The sequence below is a fragment of the Hyperolius riggenbachi genome, chromosome 1, assembly GCF_040937935.1.
Source record: "Hyperolius riggenbachi isolate aHypRig1 chromosome 1, aHypRig1.pri, whole genome shotgun sequence".
NCBI classification, from domain to species: Eukaryota; Metazoa; Chordata; class Amphibia; order Anura; family Hyperoliidae; genus Hyperolius; species Hyperolius riggenbachi.
This window is the reverse complement of record NC_090646.1, coordinates 337,789,882-337,813,023: the sequence shown is the minus strand read 5'-3', so window position 1 is coordinate 337,813,023 and position 23,142 is coordinate 337,789,882. Positions and strand designations below refer to the sequence as shown.

Here is a 23,142-nt window from a genome sequence, read left to right as displayed (position 1 = left end):
TCTGAAAGAGGCTTTTCCTTAAAAATGAGGTAATATAAAATTGCACTAGCAGGTACCAAAAATCTTCACTAAAAACCTCCACAGTCTATCCAATCCTCCTGTGGCTATTGTATGTGTACAGTATTGGGGATCAATTGCTTCTGGTTCTTATGCATAACTGTCACAAAGGAGTCCTCAAGGTTTCCTCCTATGCCGTCCCAAGGGCTGCGGTAAGAGGTTAATATTACTCACGTAGCCGTCCTTATAACCATATAAGGGGGAGAGAGCTGCTCCGACGTGGTTCACCAACCTCCCGGCGCAACTGGTGCGTCCGCTCGTAACACTCAGTTCCCGGTCTCCCAGCTGCTGGATCCCCACAGCGTTTCCCACTAGCACTTCCGGTTCACGGGTCAAGCGATGACATCACTTCCTTGCGTCTCAGCGCCGGCTAGTATTTCCTTGCGCTCCGCGGCTTGCCAATACCAGATTGTGCGCAGGTCCTTATCAAAGAGGTTCGCAGCTTAACAATACATTCCAAATGATCTAAAGGGGCGCCCCACTAAGATCCTCTTGACATGTTTCGACACTCTCGGGTGTCTTCATCAGAATAAAATGGAATAGCACGAAGCCTTGAACACCCTCTTCTTATAGTTTGCAGTCTCCTCCCCTCATTCCTTCCTTAAAGTGACCTGTCTTGTAAATACTTCCTCCTCCTAATAATGGCAATTTCTTTGTAGTTCAAAGAGGAAAAAGTTTATATATGCCTCTTTACAAGAAAAGAACCACTAAAGAGGATTTTGATTGTATGATAAAAAATAAATAATAAATAAATAAAAATAAAAATGAACAAATAAAAATTATTATATATGTAAAAATCAAAAATCTATAAGATATATATTATAAACAGCAACAGCAACATCAGCCACTCCCCTGCTCATCAGCACCTCTCCCAGATCCCTCTCATTCTACTATAGATCCCTCACTCTCTCATATGTTTATCTCAAAAATCCAAACAGTCCCATCTCCTCATTGAGGCCTTTGGGGGTCAAGGTGTCCAGATTAAACATCCATTTACTTTCAGCTCTGGACATCTTGGCAATATAATCCCTACCTCTTGGATCTCTAGGGACCACCTCCTGTCACGATCGGTGTAGCAGAGAGAGGGTCTGATTACCGGTGAACTGCAGTATCACCGAGAATGCAGAATATACCCGATTATCGATGATCTGCAGTATCACCGATAATCCGATATAACGCTAACCTCTGAACACCTGAGTAGTGTAAGTGCTTGGTGCAACAGTAATACCTCGAGGACTAAGCCTCAGAAACAAGTGCCGTACAGTATGAAGTACTGCAGCAATACAGATTCCTTCCGAAGGCCTGGACTCTCCCGGGGGAGGAGTCAGGCAGAGCGTAGGAAGGACAGAACGTGAGTGACACCTAGGAGAGAGTGTCACTAACAGATCTGGGAACTGCCTCTAACAGTAAGGTCAGTTCTCGAAGTCAGGCAAGCCAGGTCGTAACACACGGACAAATACAGTACAGATTCAGAACGCAGAGGCGGAGACTAATAAACAAGCAGGGTTCGGCAACAGGGTATCAGAAATATCGGGGTACAGAATCAGGAGTCAGATGCAGAGTCTAAGAGCGAGCCGAGGTTTGGCAACAGGGTATCAGAATGACAAGGTACAAGATCAGAATACAGAAGAATAGTAACAAGCTTGGGGAACCTGAGGAGCAGGTTCCCAATGAATACAGGATGGGCCCTGGGGCATTAAATACAGAGCTGGCCTTGTGGAGCAGGTGCCCAGCAAATACAGCGCTGGCCCTGGGGAGCAGGTGCCCAGCAAATACAGAGCTGGCCCTATGGAGCAGGTACCCAGTAAATACAAAGCTGGCCCTGTGGAGCAGGTGCCCAGCAAATACAGCACTGGCCCTGAGGAGCAGGTGCCCAGCAAATACAGCGCTGGCCCTGAGGAGCAGGTGCCCAGCACATACAGTGCTGGCCCTGAGGAGCAGGTGCCCAGCAAATACAGTGCTGGCCCTGAAGAGCAGGTGCCCAGCAAATACAGAGCTGGCCCTATGGAGCAGGTGCCCAGTAAATACAGAGCTGGCCCTGTGGAGCAGGTGCCCAGCAAATACAGAGCTGGCCCTGGGGAGCAGGTGCCCAGCAGATACAGCGCTGGCCCTAAGGAGCAGGTGCCCAGCAAATACAGAGCTGGCCCTGTGAGCAGGTGCCCAGCAGATACAGAGCTGGCCCTATGGAGCAGGTGCCCAGCACATACAGAGCTGGCCCTGTGAAGCAGGTGCCCAGCACATACAGGCATGAACTATCTCCTAGCGATAGAGATAGTTCTCAGGGTCGGGAAGGCTAAGTCGGCAACTCACAGACAAACAAAGTACAGGATCAGAAGACAGAGGCAGTGTAGCCAGACAGGCAGAAAGTCATAACAGATAATCACAATCAAACTAGTACTTTAGACTATCAACAGAATCTAGCTAAGTGTAGGATTACAGCTCCAGCTGGTCCCGGCACACTTTCGGAACTGACTAAGGGTCTGCGTGCTACCACGAAGTGATTGCAACGACAGGCAACCAGCAACTGACTAAGCAGCAGAATATATAGTTGCTGGACTCTGCTGCCCCGCCCGAACCATTCAGCCAATCATGAGTCCTACAGGAGTCAGCTGACCTTCCTGATCAGCTGACACTTCCCCTGCTGGTATAAAGGTCCTGCATTCAGGCCCGCGCGTGCATAGCTCTCCATCTGTCTAGGTGCACTAACAGACCCAGCACACCAAGCACATGCTGCTGCATGCAAACAGCGGCTTTGCTGTCAGGACATGCGGCGGCTTTTCCGCGTTCCACCACACAGCCAGACGCATGCAAACCGCCGCGTAGGACGCAGAGTCAGCCGCCTAGCTCTTGGCACACGCAGCGTCTTTTCCGCGTTTCCTCACACCTCCAGCCCAAAAAAAGTTATCTCTCCCACCTGGCACTCATGCCATCTTTTGAAATGTTTAGACAAAGGGTGTTCTTCCCAACCCTTCTTTATGTTGTTAAAATGTTCACCCAACCTCTTATGTAGTTCCCTCTTTGTTCTTCCAATATATTTTTTACCGCATGGACAAACCAAGCAAACCAAGCAATATATGACCCCCTTTGTGTCACATGTAATTAGCTGGTTTATTCTAAAACTACCATGTGGGCCTTCAGCTGTCGTAATCCTCTTATAGCTTCGTGTACGTCTACAATTTACACACCTCCCACATCTTACAAAACCCCCCTGTACACAAATATAGAGCATGAAAAGGGATTGGAAGCAGTGGAATCTTATTTGGCACAGGATGACCTATTAAAGGAAGAACAAAGTAGGTTCATCCTGGATGCAATAAATTATATTCTTACACGCAATTATTTTCAGTATGGGGGGAGGTGCTTCCTCCAGACGAGTGGGACAGCGATGGGGACCAGGTTCGCGCCTGGATATGCTAACCTCTACATGGCTCATTGGGAAGAATCCCATGTATACGGGCATGGGGGCCCGGCGCGGACCTGGTCCTCTGGAAAAGATTTATTGACGATGTCCTATTCGTCTGGAGGGGCACGGAGGGTGCCCTAAAAGACTTTCTGATGAGGATTGGTACGAATACGTACAATTTAAAAATTACTGCAGAAATAAGCAAAAACAGGTGAATTTCTTGGATTTAAATATATATATAGAAGATAGTAAAATTAAAACAAGAACCTATATAAAACCTACGGATGTTAAACGCTATATTTTGGCCACCAGCTACCATTTGCCATCCTGGCTGAACAATGTCCCAAAAGGTCAAATAATTCGTCTGAAACGAAACTGTACAGAAAATAGTGAATACGTAAAAGAAGCCGACACACTTGCAGAAAAGTTTAGGGAGAAGGGTTATAGTGATGGGGTTATAGAAAGAGCGAAACAAGAAGTGGAGTTGTTACAGCGTAAGGATCTATTAGCAAAGAGAGATGGTAAGGATTTGGGGGACCATTCATTGAAATTAAACTTGAGATTCTGTTCGCAGAGTGGGTTGGTGAGGAAAATTATAAATAAACACTGGCAAATATTGAAAGAGGATAAATTTCTGAACGAAATACTACCTGATTACTGTGAGAAAACGCGGAAAAGCCGCCGCGAGTACTCAAAGTAAGGCGGCTGATCCCGCGTCCAACATGGCAGCTTGCGCGCATGGGCCTGCATCCACTAGCCTGACGGAGCGCGGAGAAACCGCCGCATTCCCAGTGAACAAGGCGGCGGATTCCGCGTCCGACGCGGCGGTCTGCACGCATGGGCTTACCACTAGCAGTATGGCTGAACGTGGCGAAACCGCCGCATGCTCTGATAGCGGTGCGGCTGGCCCCGCGTTCAAACCAACAGATGCATTACAACACATGTCTGGTGTGGCTGGGACTGATAGTCCACACAGGTTCAGAAGGACGCGCGCGCTGAGAGGCAGAGCCTTTATGGCAGTCAGAAGGGTGTCAGCTGATCCAGCCGATCAGCTGACAATTTTATCAGGTTTCATTGGTCCAGCACTTAGGGGAGGCGCTGGAGAGCGCTTGTGTATATATACTGGGTGCTGGTCAATTCTCTGGTGTCTGGCGTTGCGATCACTACGTGGTAGCACTCAGACCTTGTCAGTTCTGTGATATTATCTGTGTTGTTATCTAGACCAGTTCCAGGGTGTTGATGATCAAGGACCTCACACCTCAGTCTAGGGAAAATTGTATATTATCTGTGTTATTATTTAGACCAGTTCCTAGGTGTTGATGACCAGGGACCTCACACCTCAGTGTGAGAAAACGCGGAAAAGCCGCTGCGAGTACTCAAAGTAAGGTGGCTGATTCCGCGTTCAACACGGCAGCTTGCGCGCATGGGCCTGCATCCACTAGCCTGACGGAGCGTGGAGAAACCGCCGCATGCCCAGTGAACAAGGCGGCGGATTCCGCGTCTGACGCGGCGGTTTGCATGCATGGGCTTACCACTAGCAGGATGGCTGAACGCGGGGAAACCGCTGCATGCTCTGATAGCGGTGCGGCTGGCCCTGCGTTCAAACCAACAGATGCATTACAACACATGTCTGGTGTGGCTGGGACTGATAGTCCACACAGGCTCAGAAGGACGCGCGCGCGCGCGCTAAGAGCCAGGGCCTTTATGGCAGTCAGAAGGATGTCAGCTGATCCAGCCGATCAGCTGACAATTCTATCAGGTTTCATTGGTCCAGCACTTAGGGGAGGCGCTGGAGAGCGCTTGTGTATATATACTGGGTGCTGATTATTTCTCTGGTGTCTGGCGTTGCGATCACTACGTGGTAGCACTCAGACCTTGTCAGTTCTGTGATCTTATCTGTGTTGTTATTTAGACCAGTTCCTAGGTGTTGATGACCAGGGACCTCACACCTCAGACTAGGAATTAGCTTTACCATCTAGTTATACTCAGACCAGTTCCAGGGTGTTGATGGTCAAGGAGCTCACACCCAAGACTAGGCATTGTTGATTATTTGTTATGACCTTCTGCTTTCCTGACTACTCTTCTGATCTCTGATTAGGTACTTCGCTATATCTGATACTCTGTTGCCGAACTCTGTTTGTCTTAGGTTCCGCATCTGTCTCCTGTCTCTGTCCCTGATCTGTCTGTCTGTTGCCGACCCGGCTTGCCCGACCTCGAGAGCTATCTCCTCAGTTTAGAGATAGCTCACAGTCCTGGGAGTGACACCCTTCCTTGGTGTCACTCACACTCTGTCCTTCCTACTCCTAGCCTGACCCCTCCCTCGGGAGAGTCTCAGGCTTGCGAAAGGAACGTGTTATTGTGCAGTACTCCTTACTGCTGTGCACCTGCTCCTCAGGTGCAGTCCTCAAAGTATTCCTGTTGCACCAAACACTCTTATTAGACAAGACAAGACAAATAACATTTATATTGCGCCTTTCTCCTTGCGGACTCAAAGCGCCAGAGCAGAGCAGCAGCCACTAGGGCGCGCTCTATTGGCAGTAGCAGTGTAAGGGAGACTTGCCAAAGGTCTCCTACTGAATTAGTGCTGGCTTACTGAACAGGCAGAGCCGAGATTCGAACCCTGGTCTCCTGTGTCAGAGGCAGAGCCCTTAACCATTACACCATCAGCCAGATGTCCAGAGGTTAGAGATATATCTGATTATCGGGATACTGCAGATCATCAATAACCGGGTATATATCTGTATTCTCGGTGATACTGCAGATCACCGGTAATCAGACCCTCTCTGTGTTACACCGATCGTTACAATTACCCCACGTTTATATATATATATATATAGGAAACCTGGCAACATTGGTCTTAGGGTGGCAATGGCGGCTGTAGGTCCATTAATTAAAACATATAAGGAGGGGGGTTTTGTAAGATGTGGGAAGTGTGTAAATTGTAGACGTACACGAAGCTATAAGAGGATTACGACAGCTGAAGGCCCACATGGTAGTTTCAGAATAAACCAGTTAATTACATGTGACACAAAGGGGGTCATATATTGCTTGGTTTGTCCATGCAGTAAAAAATATATTGGAAGAATAAAGAGGGAACTACATAAGAGGTTGGGTGAACATTTTAACAACATAAAGAAGGGTTGGGAAGAACACCCTTTGTCTAAACATTTCAAAAGATGGCATGAGTGCCAGGTGGGAGAGATAACTTTTTTTGGGCTGGAGGTAGTCCCTAGAGATCCAAGAGGTGGGGATTATATTGCCAAGATGTCCAGAGCGGAAAGTAAATGGATGTTTAATCTGGACACCTTGACCCCCAAAGGCCTCAATGAGGAGATGGAACTGTTTGGATTTTTGAGATAAACATATGAGAGAGTGAGGGATCTATAGTAGAATGAGAGGGATCTGGGAGAGGTGCTGATGAACAGGGGAGTGGCTGATGTTGCTGTTGCTGTTTATAATATATATCTTATAGATTTTTGATTTTTACATATATAATAATTTTTATTTGTTCATTTTTATTTTTTTATTATTTATTTTTTATCATACAATCAAAATCCTCTTTAGTGGTTCTTTTCTTGTAAAGAGGCATATATAAACTTTTTCCTCTTTGAACTACAAAGAAATTGCCATTATTAGGAGGAGGAAGTATTTACAAGACAGGTCACTTTAAGGAAGGAATGAGGGGAGGAGACTGCAAACTATAAGAAGAGGGTGTTCAATGCTTCGTGCTATTCCATTTCATTCTGATGAAGACACCCGAGAGTGTCGAAGCATGTCAAGAGGATCTTAGTGGGGCGCCCCTTTAGATCATTTGGAATGTATTGTTAAGCTGCGAACCTCTTTGATAAGGACCTGCGCACAATCTGGTATCGGCAAGCCGTGGAGCGCAAGGAAATACTAGCCGGCGCTGAGACGCAAGGAAGTGACGTCATCGCTTGACCCGTGAACCGGAAGTGCTAGTGGGAAACGCTGTGGGGATCCAGCAGCTGGGAGACCGGGAACTGAGTGTTACGAGTGGACGCACCAGTTGCGCCGGGAGGTTGGTGAACCACGTCGGAGCAGCTCTCTCCCCCTTATATGGTTATAAGGATGGCTACGTGAGTAATATTAACCTCTTACCGCAGCCCTTGGGACGGCATAGGAGGAAACCTTGAGGACTCCTTTGTGACAGTTATGCATAAGAACCAGAAGCAATTGATCCCCAATACTGTGCACATACAATAGCCACAGGAGGATTGGATAGATTGTGGAGGTTTTTAGTGAAGATTTTTGGTACCTGCTAGTGCAATTTTATATTACCTCATTTTTAAGGAAAAGCCTCTTTCAGATAATTTTATATATTTTTTCCTTCCTTTTTTGAAACAGTTCATCAGCACACTCCCAGTGTGATTAAGGGGGATATTGTTGGTGTGTGTGTGTGCATGTGAGACTAAGAGGAATTTTAAATTGTCTTGATATTTTGAAATAAATAAAAAGAAACACTTACCGTATTTTCGCGCCGTATAAGACGCTCCGGAATATAAGACGCACCCAGGTTTAGAGGGCAAAAACCAGGGAAAAAAATATATACTAATCCTGGTGTGTCCATATTCCAGGAGCGTCTTATAATGGTGTCCCCAGAAGTCCCCTTCTGTCCTCTTTGACCTCCTGTGTGTCACTTTCTGCCCCCAAGTGTCCCCTGTGTATCCCCAGGTGTCTTCTTCTGTCGCTGGGTGCCCCCCACCTTCCTTCTGCCCTCTGTCCAGCTTCTGTCCCCAGGTGTCCCCTGTGGTGTTTTCTTCTGTGACTGCCCCCCCCTCCTGACCCCTGTGTAACCTCTGTCCAGCCCTCTTGTCTGTATCTCCCTGCATATTACATGTCCCACCACTCTGACAAGCCCCGTATTCTATGTCCCCCCTCCTGACACCTGTGTGGCCGCTCTGACAAGCCCCATATTCTATGTCCCCCCTCCTGACACCTGTGTGGCCGCTCTGACAAGCCCCGTATTCTATGTCCCCCCTCCTGACACCTGTGTGGCCGCTCTGACAAGCCCCGTATTCTGTCTCAGTACCTGTGTAAAGTCTTTCATGTCCACCCCGCATGGCCGCTTTGTCCCGCCCTCTAGTCGGTGTCCGTCTCCCAGGGCCTGTTAAAATTAGTGCCAGCCAGCGTATCTTACTGCGTCCACGCCGCCCGGGGATCGCCGATGTCCTCACTTCTCGCTCTAGTGGCCGGCGCTTGTGGAGATGACGTCATCTCCACAAGCGCCGGCCACTAGAGCGAGAAGTGAGGACATCGGCGATCCCCGGGTGGCGTGGACGCAGTAAGATACGCTGGCTGGCACTAATTTTAACAGGCACCGGGAGACGGACACCGACTAGGGGGCGGGACAAAGCGGCCATGCGGGGTGGACATGAAAGACTTTACACAGGTACTGAGACAGAATACGGGGCTTGTCAGAGCGGCCACACAGGTGTCAGGAGGGGGGACGCGGCACACCAGAGTGACAGACATGCGGCTGGTATCATGCAGGGAATCCCCGATGATGCGGCGGGTCGGCGGTTTGTAACGGCGGGCGATCGTAACTCGGGGATTCCCTGCCTTTGCCGTATAAGACGCAGTGACTTTTTCTCCCCATTTTTTGGGGAGAAAAAGTGCGTCTTATACGGCGGAAAATACGGTACTTATGTGACAACCTGGCGCTTCTGATAATTTTTTATATATAAGGCTATTTGATTGCTGCTGCGAGTTTTAGTTTTTATTATATTCATCAAAAAAGACATGAATTTTGTCAAAAAAAATGATTTTTTTTTACTTTCTGTGCTGACATTTTTCAAATAAAGTAAAATTTCTGTATACATTTTTGTCCAAATTTATTGTGCTACATGTCTTTGATAAAAAAAAAAAAACATTCAGTGTATATTTATTGGTTTGGGTAATAGTTATAGCGTTTATAAACTATGGTGCAAAAAGAAAAAGTTTCCATTTCTGCTAACTTGTGACAAAAAAAAATGAAATCTGCCAGGGACTCACCATGCCCCTCTCTGAATACATTGAAGTGTCTACTTTCCAAAATGGGGTCATTTGTGGGGTGTGTTTACTGTCCTGGCATTTTGGGGGGTGCTAAATTGTAAGCACCCCTGTAAAGCCTAAAGGTGCTCATTGGACTTTGGGCCCCTTAGCACAGTTAGGCTGCAAAAAAGTGCCACACATGTGGCATTGCCGTACTCAGGAGAAGTAGTATAATGTGTTTTGGGGTGTATTTTTACATATACCCATGTTGGGTGGGAGAAATATCTCTCTAAATGACAATGTTTTGATTTTTTTTACACACAATTGTTCATTTACAGAGAGATTTTTTTACAACCTAACTGCGCTAAGGGGCCCAAAGTCCAATCAGTACCTTTAGGATTTCACAGGTCGTTTTGAGACATTTGGTTTCAAGACTACGCCTCACGGTTTAGGGCCCCTAAAATGCCAGGGCAGTTTAGGAATCCCACAAGTGACCCCATTTTAGAAAGACAACACCACGAGGCATTCTGTTAGGAGTATGGTGAGTTCATAGAAGATTTTTTTTTTTGTCACAAGTTAGCGGAAATTGACACTTTGTGAAAAAAAAACAATAAAAATCAAATTCCGCTTACTTGTGACAAAAAATAAAATCTTCTATGAACTCACCATACCCCTAACGAAACACCTTGGGGTGTCTTCTTTCTAAAATGGGGTCACTTGTGGGGTTCCTATACTGCCCTGGCATTTTAGGGGCCCTAAACCGTGAGTTGTCTTGAAACCACATGTCTCAAAATGCAAGAAAATATTTAAAATGACTTTCATACTTTTTCAATTGCAGAGTGCTGAAAAGTTATTTAAAGCGAATGTTAAACTAAAAAAGAGCAAAGCAAACCAGATTCTTACCTAATAGAGGGAAGGCATTGGGTCCTATAGAACCTTTCCGCTTCTCTCACGGTCCCTGGCTATCTATAATAGGGGGGAGGACTACCTAATCTTAGGGGGCACATCTGGGTATACTGGGGAGACTACTTAACCACTTCCCGACCGCCGTATATACAATTGGCGGCCGGGAAGTGCACCCCGCAAGGACCGCTGTATAGACAAATGGCGGCGGTCCTTGTAGGGGCATGGGCGGAGCGATCGCGTCATCCGTGACGCGATCCTCCGCCTCCGCCTGGCGCCGCTCACCCGCCGCAACATGGGATGTTAACCCGACGATCGCCGCATACAAAGTGTATATTACACTTTGTAATGTTTACAAAGTGTATTATACAGGCTGCCTCCTGCCCTGGAGGTCCCAGTGTCCGAGGGACCACCAGGGCAGGCTGCAGCCACCCTAGTCTGCACCAAGCACACTGATTTCCCCCCCCCCTGCCCCAGATCGCCCACAGCACCCATCAGACCCCCCCCCCCCTGCCCACCCCCCAGACCCCTGTTTGCACCCAATCACCCCCCTAATCACCCATCAATCACTCCCTGTCACTATCTGTCAACGCTATTTTTTTTTTATCCCCCCCCTGCCCCCGCTCCCTCCTGATCACCCCCACCCCTCAGATTCTCCCCAGACCCCCCCCTCCATGTACTGTATGCATCTATCCCCCCTGATCACCTGTCAATCACCTGTCAATCACCTGTCAATCACCCGTCAATCACCCCCTGTCACTGCCACCCATCAATCAGCCCCTAACCTGCCCCTTGCGGGCAATCTGATCACCCCCCCACACCAATAGATCGCCCGCAGATCCGACATCAGATCATGTTTACATCTATTCTCTCCTCTAAACACCCACTAATTACCCATGAATCACCCATCAATCACCCCCTATCACCACCTGTCACTTTTACCTATCAGATAAGACCCTAATCTGCCCCTTGCGGGCACCCATTCACCCGCCCACGCGCTCAGATTGCCCTCTGACCCCCCCTTATCAATTCACCAGTGCATTAATTACATCTGTCCTTCCCTGTAATAACCCACTGATCACCTGTCAATCACCTGCCAATCATCCATCACCCATCAATCACCCCCTGTCACTGCCACCCATCAATCAGCCCCTAACCTGCCCCTTGCGGGCAATCTGATCACCCACCCACACCATTAGATCGCCCGCAAACCCGCCGTCAGATTACCTCCCAAATGTATTGTTTACATCTGTTATCTTCTCTAAACACCCACTAATTACCCATCAATCACCCCCTATCACCACCTGTCACTGTTACCTATCAGATCAGACCCTAATCTGCCCCTTGCGGGCACCCAATCACCCGCCCACACGCTCAGATTGCCCTCAGACCCCCCCCCCCCTTATCAATTCGTCAGTGCATTAATTACATCTGTCCTTCCCTGTAATAACCCACTGATCACCTGTCAATCGCCTGCCAATCACCTATCACCCATCAATCACCCCCTGTCACTGCCACCCAACAATCAGCCCCTAACCTGCCCCTTGCGGGCAATCTGATCACCCACCCACACCAATAGATCGCCCGCAGATCCGACATCAGATCACCACCCAAGCGCAGCGTTTACATCTATTCTCTCCTCTAAACACCCACTAATTACCCATCAATCACCCATCAATCACCCCCTATCACCACCTGTCACTGTTACCCATCAGATCAGACCCTAATCTGCCCCTTGCGGGCACCCAATCACCCGCCTACACGCTCAGATTGCCCTCAGACCCCCCCTTATCAATTCGCCAGTGCAATATTTACATCTGTTCTCCCCTGTAATAACCCACTGATTACCTGTCAATCACCTATCAATCACCCATCAATCACCCCCTGTCACTGCCACCCATCAATCACCCCCTGTCACTGCCACCCATCAATCACCCGCTGTCACTGCCACCCATCAATCAGCCCCTAACCTGCCCCTTGCGGGCAATCTGATCACCCATCCACACCAATAGATCGCCCGCAGATCCGATGTCCGATCACCTCCCAAGTGCAGTGTTTACATCTGTTCTCTACCCTAAACACCCACTAATTACACATCAATCACCCCCTGTCACTGCTACCTATTAGATTAGACCCCTATCTGCCCCTAGGGCACTCAATCACCCGCCCACACCCTCAGAATGCCCTCAGACCCCAGCCCTGATCACCTCGCCAGTGCATAGCTTGCATCTATTCCCCCCTCTAATCACACCTTGAGACACCCATCAATCACCTCCTGTCACCCCCTAGCACACCCACCCATCAGATCAGGCCCTAATTTGCCCCGTGTGGGCTCCTGATCACTCGGCCAAACCCTCAGATCCCCCTCAGATCCCCTTCCGATCACCTCCCCAGTGCATTGATTGCATCTATTTTCCCCTCTAACCACCCCCTGAGACACCCATCAATCACCTCCTGTCACCCCCCTAGCACTCCTATCCATCAGATCAGGCCCAATACAACCTGTCATCTAAAAGGCCACCCTGCTTATGACCGGTTCCACAAAATTCGCCCCCTCATAGACCACCTGTCATCAAAATTTGCAGATGCTTATACCCCTGAACAGTCATTTTGAGACATTTGGTTTCCAGACTACTCACGGTTTTAGGCCCGTAAAATGCCAGGGCGGTATAGGAACCCCACAAGTGACCCCATTTTAGAAAAAAAGACACCCCAAGGTATTCTGTTAGGTGTATGACGAGTTCATAGAAGATTTTATTTTTTGTCAAAAGTTAGCGGAAATTGATTTTTATTAGTTTTTTTTCACAAAGTGTCATTTTTCACTAACTTGTGACAAAAAATAAAATCTTCTATGAACTCGCCATACACCTAACGGAATACCTTGGGGTGTCTTCTTTCTAAAATGGGGTCACTTGTGGGGTTCCTATACTGCCCTGGCATTTTAGGGGCCCTAAACCGCGAGGAGTAGTCTTGAAACAAAAATGACCTGTGAAATCCTAAAGGTACTCATTGGACTTTGGGCCCCTTAGTGCAGTTAGGGTGCAAAAAAGTGCCACACATGTGGTATCGCCGTACTCGGGAGAAGTAGTATAATGTGTTTTGGGGTGTATTTTTACACATACCCATGCTGGGTGGGAGAAATACCTCTGTAAATGACAATCTTTTGATTTTTTTACACACAATTGTCCATTTACAGAGGTATTTCTCCCACCCAGCATGGGTATGTGTAAAAATACACCCCAAAACACATTGTACTACTTCTCCCGAGTACGGCGATACCACATGTGTGGCACTTTTTTGCACCCTAACTGCGCTAAAGGGTCCAAAGTCCAATGAGTACCTTTAGGATTTCACAGGTCATTTTGAGAAATTTCGTTTCAAGACTACTCCTCACGGTTTAGGGCCCCTAAAATGCCAGGGCAGTATAGGAACCCCACAAATGACCCCATTTTAGAAAGAAGACACCCCAAGGTGTTTCGTTAGGGGTATGGTGAGTTCATAGAAGATTTTATTTTTTGTCACAAGTTAGCGGAAATTGATTTTAATTGTGTTTTTTCACAAAGTGTCATTTTCCGCTAACTTGTGACAAAAAATAAAATCTTCTATGAACTCACCATACTCCTAACAGAATACCTTGGGGTGTCTTCTTTCTAAAATGGGGTCATTTGTGGGGTTCCTATACTGCCCTGGCATTTTAGGGGCCCTAAACCGTGAGGAGTAGTCTTGAAATGAAATTTCTCAAAATGACCTGTGAAATCCTAAAGGTACTCATTGGACTTTGGGCCCTTTAGTGCAGTTAGGGTGCAAAAAAGTGCCACACATGTGGTATCGCCGTACTCAGGAGAAGTAGTATAATGTGTTTTGGGGTGTATTTTTACACATACCCATGCTGAGTGGGAGAAAGATCTCTGTAAATGGACAATTGTGTGTAAAAAAAATTAAAAAATTGTCATTTACAGAGATATTTCTCCCACCCAGCATGGGTATGTGTAAAAATACACCCCAAAACACATTATACTACTTCTCCTGAGTATGGCAATACCACATGTGTGGCACTTTTTTGCAGCCTAACTGCGCTAAGGGGTCCAAAGTCCAATGAGCACCTTTAGGCTTTACAGGGGTGCTTACAATTTAGCACCCCCCAAAATGTCAGGACAGTAAACACACCCCACAAATGACCCATTTTGGAAAGTAGACCCTTCAAGGTATTCAGAGAGGGGCATGGTGAGTCCGTGGCAGATTTCATTTTTTTTTGTCGCAAGTTAGAAGAAATAGAAACTTTTTTTTTTTGTCACAAAGTGTCATTTTCCGCTTACTTGTGACAAAAAATAATATCTTCTATGAACTCACTATGCCTCTCAGTGAATACTTTGGGATGTCTTCTTTCCAAAATGGGGTCATTTGGGGGGTATTTATACTATCCTGGAATTCTAGCCTCTCATGAAACATGACAGGGGGTCAGAAAAGTCATAGATGCTTGAAAATGGGAAAATTCACTTTTTGCACCATAGTTTGTAAACGCTATAACTTTTACCCAAACCAATAAATATACACTGAATGGGTTTTTTTTAATCCAAAACATGTTTGTCCACATTTTTCGCGCTGCATGTATACAGAAATTTTACTTTATTTGAAAAATGTCAGCACAGAAAGTTAAAAAAAATCATTTTTTTGCCAAAATTCATGTCTTTTTTGATGAATATAATAAAAAGTAAAAATCGCAGGAGCAATCAAATAGCACCAAAAGAAAGCTTTATTAGTGACAAGAAAAGGAGCCAAATTTCATTTAGGTGGTAGGTTGTATGAGCGAGCAATAAACCGTGAAAGCTGCAGTGGTCTGAATGGAAAAAAAGTGGCCGGTCCTTAAGGGGTAGAAAGCCCTAGGTCCTCAAGTGGTTAATACTGGAGGGCACATCTGACTATCTATACTGGGGGGGGGGGGTGCTACTTAATCTTTGGGAGCAAATTTGGCAATCTATACTGGGGGAGAGGCTACCTAACAGTGGGAGACACAGAACCAACAGTAGCATGGAGCTGCCTGTCGATGAGCGGCTTTGGCTTACTGCGCAGGTATGGCAACACTTGTGCATGAAGAGGAGTGTGGCCACATACCCAAAAAGCTCTTATCAGATATGTTCTGAGGGTCCGCGTGTGGCAATGGTTAGGGTGAGAAGGACACAAGAAGTCTCTGGACTATCTAGAGCACAGGTGTCAATCTCAAGGCCATTGGCCATTCTTTGCCATTTTATGTGGCCTTCGAGAGCTTCAGTAGTGCATCATTGTAAGTAGTAAAAGAACAACAGTACACTGCCTTCCCATCCAGAGGATGACAGTGTTTCCGGTTGAAGCATTGTCAGTTTGCGCCAGAGTGCAGCAACAACCCACAGTACCCTCCTGCAAAATTAGATCCAAACCCCCCATGTGGCTGTAATAACACACACACACACACACACATCTTTCCACCAGGCACCCTCTTCCCACATAGCAGAGTAACGGAGCTGTGTAATATTTACCTGTCTAACACTGCGTTGTGTTTCGTCTGTTCTACCTGGCAGCTGCACATGCGGGATAGAACAGGTATCTCTGTTTATTGCATTGTCTAACAAACTACAAGTTTGTCCTTCATCAGGTGTGTCGTCCTACCATCATCTCCCACTATTTACCCCACCATCCGGAGCACCTCCCCCGGATGGGCCGGATTATACTTGACAATCACAAAATGTTAAGAAACAATTGTTACATCACAATTATTTACAGCAATTTTGCCTCAAAATAAACAAACAAAAATAATTAACGATAAATCAACAAACTATAATGTCTCTAGCACAGAGAACTACCAATTTAATCTATCCTGGATAATCAGATGAAAAGCAAAGCTCAAGGCATGATTCTTATATAAAGAAAATATACAGTTGACATGCCAAATTCTCAGCGTTATACAGCACAGTTCTTTTCTGTAAAGAAAGTTATAAAAAAAATAAAAATAATGTTCACTTGTTCATTCATCCCTCTAGGCATAACACTATCCAAACCTCTAATCCATGTAATTTCTTTCTGAAGTAACAATCTTTCCCTATTTTTGCCTCCTTGCCCTAATGGTGCAACTTGATCTACCACTAGCCATCTCAAATGCCTTACATTATGTCCTGCATCCCAAGTGAACCAATGTTTTTATAACTTTCTTTGCAGGAAAGAAATGTGCCGTATAACGCTGAGAATTTGGCAAGTCAATCATATGTAAAGTATTTTTTTTAAATAATGGACAATTTTCTATATCTAAGAATTACAAAGTTACATAGTTATTTGGGTTGAAAAAAGACATACGTCAATCGAGTTCAACCAGAATGGTATCTTGACATTATAGTTTGTTGTTTTATTGTTAATTATTTTTGTTTGTTTGAGGAAAAATTTCTGCAAATGATTGTAACAATTGTTTATTCACATGTGTAACCCAGCCCATCCGGGGGAGGTGCTCCTCACACAGGATGTTAAACAGTAGGTGGTGAGGGTAGGATGACACACCTGATGAAGTGCAATGCCTGAAACATGTAGTGAGTTAGACCTTGCAATAAACAGAGAACTTGTAAGGATTGGGGAATTATTTCCGTGGTCAGTGCACAACATGCGCGCTAACACTACGGAAATTCTCCACAAGCGTATAAAATACAGGACCCAGCTATGGTGCTATGCACCTGTAGAGGGAAATTCCCACCGGCAGATGGAGCTGTGGAGTGCAGAGGAATAAACCCCCTGCACTGCCACAGATGCCAGTAGGGAATTGTACGTTGTGAAACAATATAGGGCAAGATAGCCCTTGGAGAGAGAGAGAGAGAGAGAACAGAGACAGAATGTATGTGTGTCCACCAATTTAGTCGCCACCCGTCGACGGTGAACACACAACAACGAAAACCAAGTGGGAACACAATCGCAAGAAAGGTGATAGCTAATAGCGACACCAGACTGAGTAATACAGAGCAAAGGAACAGAATAAAGACAGAACTGATAACAAACGGTAATCCAACACACAGGAGCAGACAGGACTAACTACACGCGGTCACCACACGTTAGGCGCAATAGCGACAAAGCGCGTGCGGGGCACGGTCGCCACACGAGAAGCGCAATAGCGGCAAATCGTACCAACCCTGACTAACCAAAGAAACACGAAAACAAAAGAGAACGCGAACGCTTGCTAAACGGTTACCTCACCGAGACGACAGCAAGCGTTCGTTCCAGACAGACTGACATATGGAGCAACCAGTAGCAACCAGTAGCAACTCTGGCTACACTCCCAAGGCAGAATACAGACGGAACCACCGCCTCTACCGCTAGGGCGAATGCGATCCAAACAGACAGACAGATGGAGCAACCAGTAGCAACCGCTGCTCTGGCTACACTCCCAGACAGAGTACAGAAGGAACCACCGCCTCTACCGCTAGGGCGAATGCGATCCCAACAGACAGAACGATTTCCTGTCGACCGCCACTGGCGACAAGACAATCGCAACAGATAGACAGTACAAAGCAATACATGTAACAAACAACCTGACTATGCTAACAGGAATGCTAGGGCACTCCCAAGGAACTACTCTAAGATAACAATATTAGCAAACAGTAAGCAAAAGGCTGAGACTCTAGGTGAGTTAGCAGGAACAAACCATCATGACCAGCAAGGAATTCTGGAAGGAAATGGTTTTTATACTGCAAGCCATCAGAGGAAACAGCTAAGCAATTTGCATGACAAGTGGATGCAAATTCCTCCCCAGAACAGCAACTCTGCAGCTTGCAGAGTGGAGACAGGTCTCTTTTCCAGGGACCTGCAGCACTCAGACCTAACAAATGGTCAAACAGCTGTCTGCCTGTGCAGACAGCAGAGCAGATCATTACAGAACTCAAGTTTTAGGCTGTAGTGTGCCTCCTTCTACAGTTTCGAAGTACCACTTTGTGTCGCAGGTGTGGTGTACCTGCTTAAGGGAGTGCACCGGTGCCAAGCTCTCCTACTCAGGAGAGAGCCTTTTGGGGATTCCACAGCAGCTACGGTATTGGATTTAGAACATGTATCTGTCAGATGCACCATAAGTTTCAGGATGCTTGTTCCTGATGAGGCTGAAGTAATTCAGCGAAACATGTCGAGCAATTAGGCATCCCACCACCACTGACTACCGGAGACCTCCTTGATTTGGCCTGATACATCTGTACTCTGCAAGGACGCTGCATGAAGGGGTAATATTGACACATGTTCTTCTATATCTGCATGAACTTTCGCTTGCTGCATATGTCATATGCTTGTCAATACACTCAAGCTTGCAACTGCCACTGCTCTGCAATTGGGATCTAGTGGACGAATGCTCACTCTTGGGGCCAAGAGCTATCTTGAATGACAAGTGTTTAGGAACCCTACAGCTACTTGCATTCACCTGAATGACAGATGTATGTGAACTTTACAGCAATTCTGATATAGCGGCCATTTTCTTCATGCTTGCATCATCATAACTCTTGAACCTTGCTACAACCTGTGCTTACCTGTATGGCTTGCTTTTCTTCTGTGGAACCATACTGCCTGTCTGTATATACAATCGAGCTGGAACTATTTATGGTTGCCTTTTCTGGTGTATCAGGGGGTTTGTGACAATCTTGCTGCTGCGAACTACCGACATCTGTGATTGGGATTATCGGTGGACTTTGGGCTTATGTTTTAAAACACAGCCTTTACGACCAAGTAACTGGAGATATATGGCCTTAGGTCCTGGACCTTTGCTGGAGCATGTTATTAACTGTTAACTGAGCAAACATCATCTTTATATAGGCCTAGGAGGTAGTCATGATCTGGACGTAGGAGACTGCAGCCCCTTCTGTCCTGGTTTCTCTCTGGAGTCAGTTGGGATATCTGTATGTGATCATTATGCATGTTTGTATTGGTTTTTAGAATTTTTGTATTTATTACATTCGATTTATTAAAGGTTTTTCTATTTTTTTCACATGCACCCAAGAGTCAATTCTTTTTTTGTAATACTTTATTCGTTTGTTTGTATGTGCTGCCATCACTTGAAAACGCCTTGTATTATTTCAATATTTCAACGAAACTTGGTATACAGATCGCTTACTACCTGGGAAGATATGTTCTGGGGGTCTCGCATCCCCCCTGCACACGTGGGTGGAACCACAAACAGCCAATCAGGTTTCACCCATTCATATCAATGGGAAAAAATGTTATACGGACATTCTCACAGCAATAAAGCCAGAGTCCCCAAACTTGGCAAAGTTGATCACTTGCTGACCAAGGTGAAAACATCAGGGGAAATGGGTGGAGCATAAAACAGCCAATCAAATTTGAGCAATTCATTTTAAATGGGAAAATGTAAACTGCAGCCATTCTTACACTGTTAATCACAGGGTTTTCAAAATTGGAACACTTGGTCCCTGGGTGACTGGGATAAATATTCAGGAAAATGGGTGGAGACAACAACAGCCAATCAAAATTCACCTATTGATTTTCAAGGAGAATATTTAAACTGTTGTAATTCTTACACTGTTAATGGCAAATGCCTCAAACCTGGTAGGGTCGGACATTGGGTGACTGGGGATAAAAATCACTAAAGGGGTTGGAGCCACAAATAGCCAATCAGTTTTCTTAGCTGGATAAACTGCTTCCATTCACACATTTTTGATGCCAGGAACTCGAAAGCTCACAAACTTGGTCACTGAGTGACTGTGTATCACAGTTACCAAAAGTGGATGGAGCCCAAAAAATTTACAGGGAAAATTTAAACTGCAGCCACTCTTACACTTTTAATGACAGGGTTCTTAAACTTCGGACAGTTTGTTATCGTGTGACTGGGATTAATATTCAGGAAAGTTGGTGGGGTCATTAAGAATTCACCTATTGATTCTCAAGGGGAATATTTAAATTGTGCCATTCTTACGTTGTTAATAACAGAAGCTTCAAACCTGGTACAGCCTGCCATTGGGTGACTGGGGTTCAAATTCAGAAAAAAAGAGGTGGAGCCACAAACAGCCAATCAGATTTCTAATATGGGAACTTGTAAACTATTGATGCAGAGAAACCCAAAAGCTCACAAACTTTGGTCATTGAGCGTCTGTGGACTAAGGTTAGAAAAAGTGGCCGGGGCTAACAACAGCCAAATACATACCCGGGCAATGCAGGGGTTTCGGCTAGTATATATATATATATAGCCTGGGAAAAACTCTAATGGCATGCAGCATATACAAGCATCACGGCTCTGAATCCCATAGCCATGCCTGGCACGGCTAGAGGAATTCGGATGCGTCTCCAATCACGGCTGTGCCAGCTTCGCATTTCACAAGACACATGCCGTGCACCTTGGAAACATAGATTAAAGGAGGCCATACATCAGACGACTTGGCAGCTGAATGGCCATCCAATTCAATTATTATAATTGAATTGGACGAAAATCAGTGCTGCCAAGTGCATGCCTGACAAAAATGCGACCAATTTCGGGATGAAAATTGGTTGCATGTTCAATCGCACAATGATGCAAGATGTTGGGCCAACTTGCTTCATCGGGTGTGCGGCAGGAACGTTGTGCAATTTCCCACGATTGACGAACACGATGAAACCCCCAACGCTGTGCCTACCTAATGTAAATGCCCCCCTGTGAAATACCATTTTTAAAAATGGTGTTGGTGGGGGAGTTTGCTTCCTTCTTAAAATTGGCTAGCACAATGCCAATGTTCCCTTTATTTAAAGGGAACGTTAACCCGAAATAAAAAATGAGTTTCACTTACCTGGGGCTTCTACCAGCCCCCTGCAGCCATCCTGTCCCCTCACAGTCACTGACGGCTCCTCCGGTCCCCCGCCGCCAGCTAGTTTCATTTTTGCCGACCCAGAGTGTGCGGGTCGCCACGCGTACCTTTGCACTCATTACTGCTGGTGCAGGAGGCTGTCGCAGACGTAAACACGTATCTTTGTACGCGTTGCACCTGCACCGCGTATAAAGATACGTGTTCACGTCCGCGATAGCCTTCTGCACCAGCGGTAACGCGTGCAAAGGTACGCGTGGCGGCCCTCCGAGTCGGCAAAAACAAAATTAGCTGGTGGAGGGGGACTGGAGGAGCCGCCAGTGACTGCGAGGGGACAGGATGGCTGCAGGGGGCTGGTGGAAGCCCCAGGTAAGTGAAACTCATTTTTATTTTTTGAGTTAAGGTTCCCTTTAAAGAATCCCAAATTGTGTCCAATTTGGGTGTAGATGCATGCTGTGTCTTGCTGGCATGTTGACTATGTGGGTTGAAGTACAAACAAGCTCTATTGAGGGAACCATAAACCAGCTTAATTTAAAAAAACACAAAGGGCTCTATTCATAAAACTTTACCACAAGTTTTCCGCTCAAAACAGCGGACTTTCCCGACCATTTAGCAAAGTGGGAATTCATAAAGGCTGTTCCCGCATGAAAATCTACAATCCCCCAGCAGAGCGAGTCATTTCCGCCTTCTACAGTGTTTTTCTAGATTTATCTAGAAAAAAGTAACAAAATGGCCATTCATAAAGATTAGAGGAAGCGGTATGTAGACGGGAAATACCGCTTCCTCTGATTTAGCGAGAAGCCTGCGGATTACATACAAGTGAATAGGACAGACCTCCCAGAGAGAGCAGCGCACGGAGGGACTCTGCCGGCTTAAGTGTTTCCGCATGCCTTCCGTCAGCTTACTGCCAGTCTTCAGCGGGAGATCTCCGCACTTGCATCGCAGCTGGCAAGATTTTTATGAATGACCACCCAGAACTCTAAAATACCGCTGCGGTACTTTTCCCTCCACGAGTTTTTCCGACTCAAATGTTTTATGAATAGAGCACAATATTTTTATTTAAAGGACAACTGAAGTGAGAGGTATATGGAACTGAAGTGAGAGGTATATGGAAGCTGCCATATTTATTTCCTTATAAGCAATGCCAGTTGCCTGGCAATCCTGCTGATCTGCTGCCTCTAATACTTTTAGCCATAGTCCCTGAACAAGCATGCAGTAGATCAATGTTTCTGCCATTATTGACAGATCTGACAAGATTAGCTGCATGCTTGTTTCTGGTGTTATTCAGGCACTACTGCAGCCAAATAGATCAGCATGTCTACCAGGCAACTGGAACTGTTTAACAGAAAATAAATATGGCAGCCTCCATATTATTCTCACTACAGTTGCCTTTAATAATATCCTTTACTTTAGATCAGGCTTTTTCAACCAGGGTTCCCTGGAAACCCAGGGTTCCTTGAGTACTCTGAAAGGGTTCCTTGGCATTTTCCCAGATCATGGCGGAAGTACCGTATGTAGGAGCACACTAAAGTAGGAGATACTATAAGAAGAAGCACTAAATTTGTGGTCAGAATAATAATGAGCACATTAATTAAAAAAAAACCTAGAATAAGGGGACAATATAATAAAGGGTCTATATAGTATAGTAAGAGGGGGTCGTGAAATAAACAGCCACAACTACTTTTCAAGTCCATGACTCTTGCAAAATACGGTAAATGCAGGGGTTCTTTGAGATCGCCAAAATTATTTGCAGGGTTCTTCTAGGGTAAAAAGGTTGAGAAAGGCTGCTTTAGATGTTTGCTTTTCATTGAAGCCTATATTTTGAGTTTAAAGGGTTAACATTGGTACGTTCTTGTGACCTTTACAGTACCCCTCCCCCACTGATATTATTATACCAGTCTTATAACCAAAAATGTAATTTTGTTTCTCTAGGTGTCAGAGAAATTCTGCCAGTAATCAATCACCTTACTTCAACAGAGGAAGCCCAAAACGAACAAAGAAATTGAAATC

The 23,142-nt window shown here is 45.9% G+C and overlaps 1 protein-coding gene across 5 annotated transcripts in view; it reads right to left on the bottom strand.

Moving 5' to 3' along the window:
- The window catches only part of JSRP1 (junctional sarcoplasmic reticulum protein 1), a 125,326-nt gene that overhangs the window by 101,407 nt on the left and 777 nt on the right, over positions 1-23,142 (bottom strand). The window lies entirely within an intron of this gene.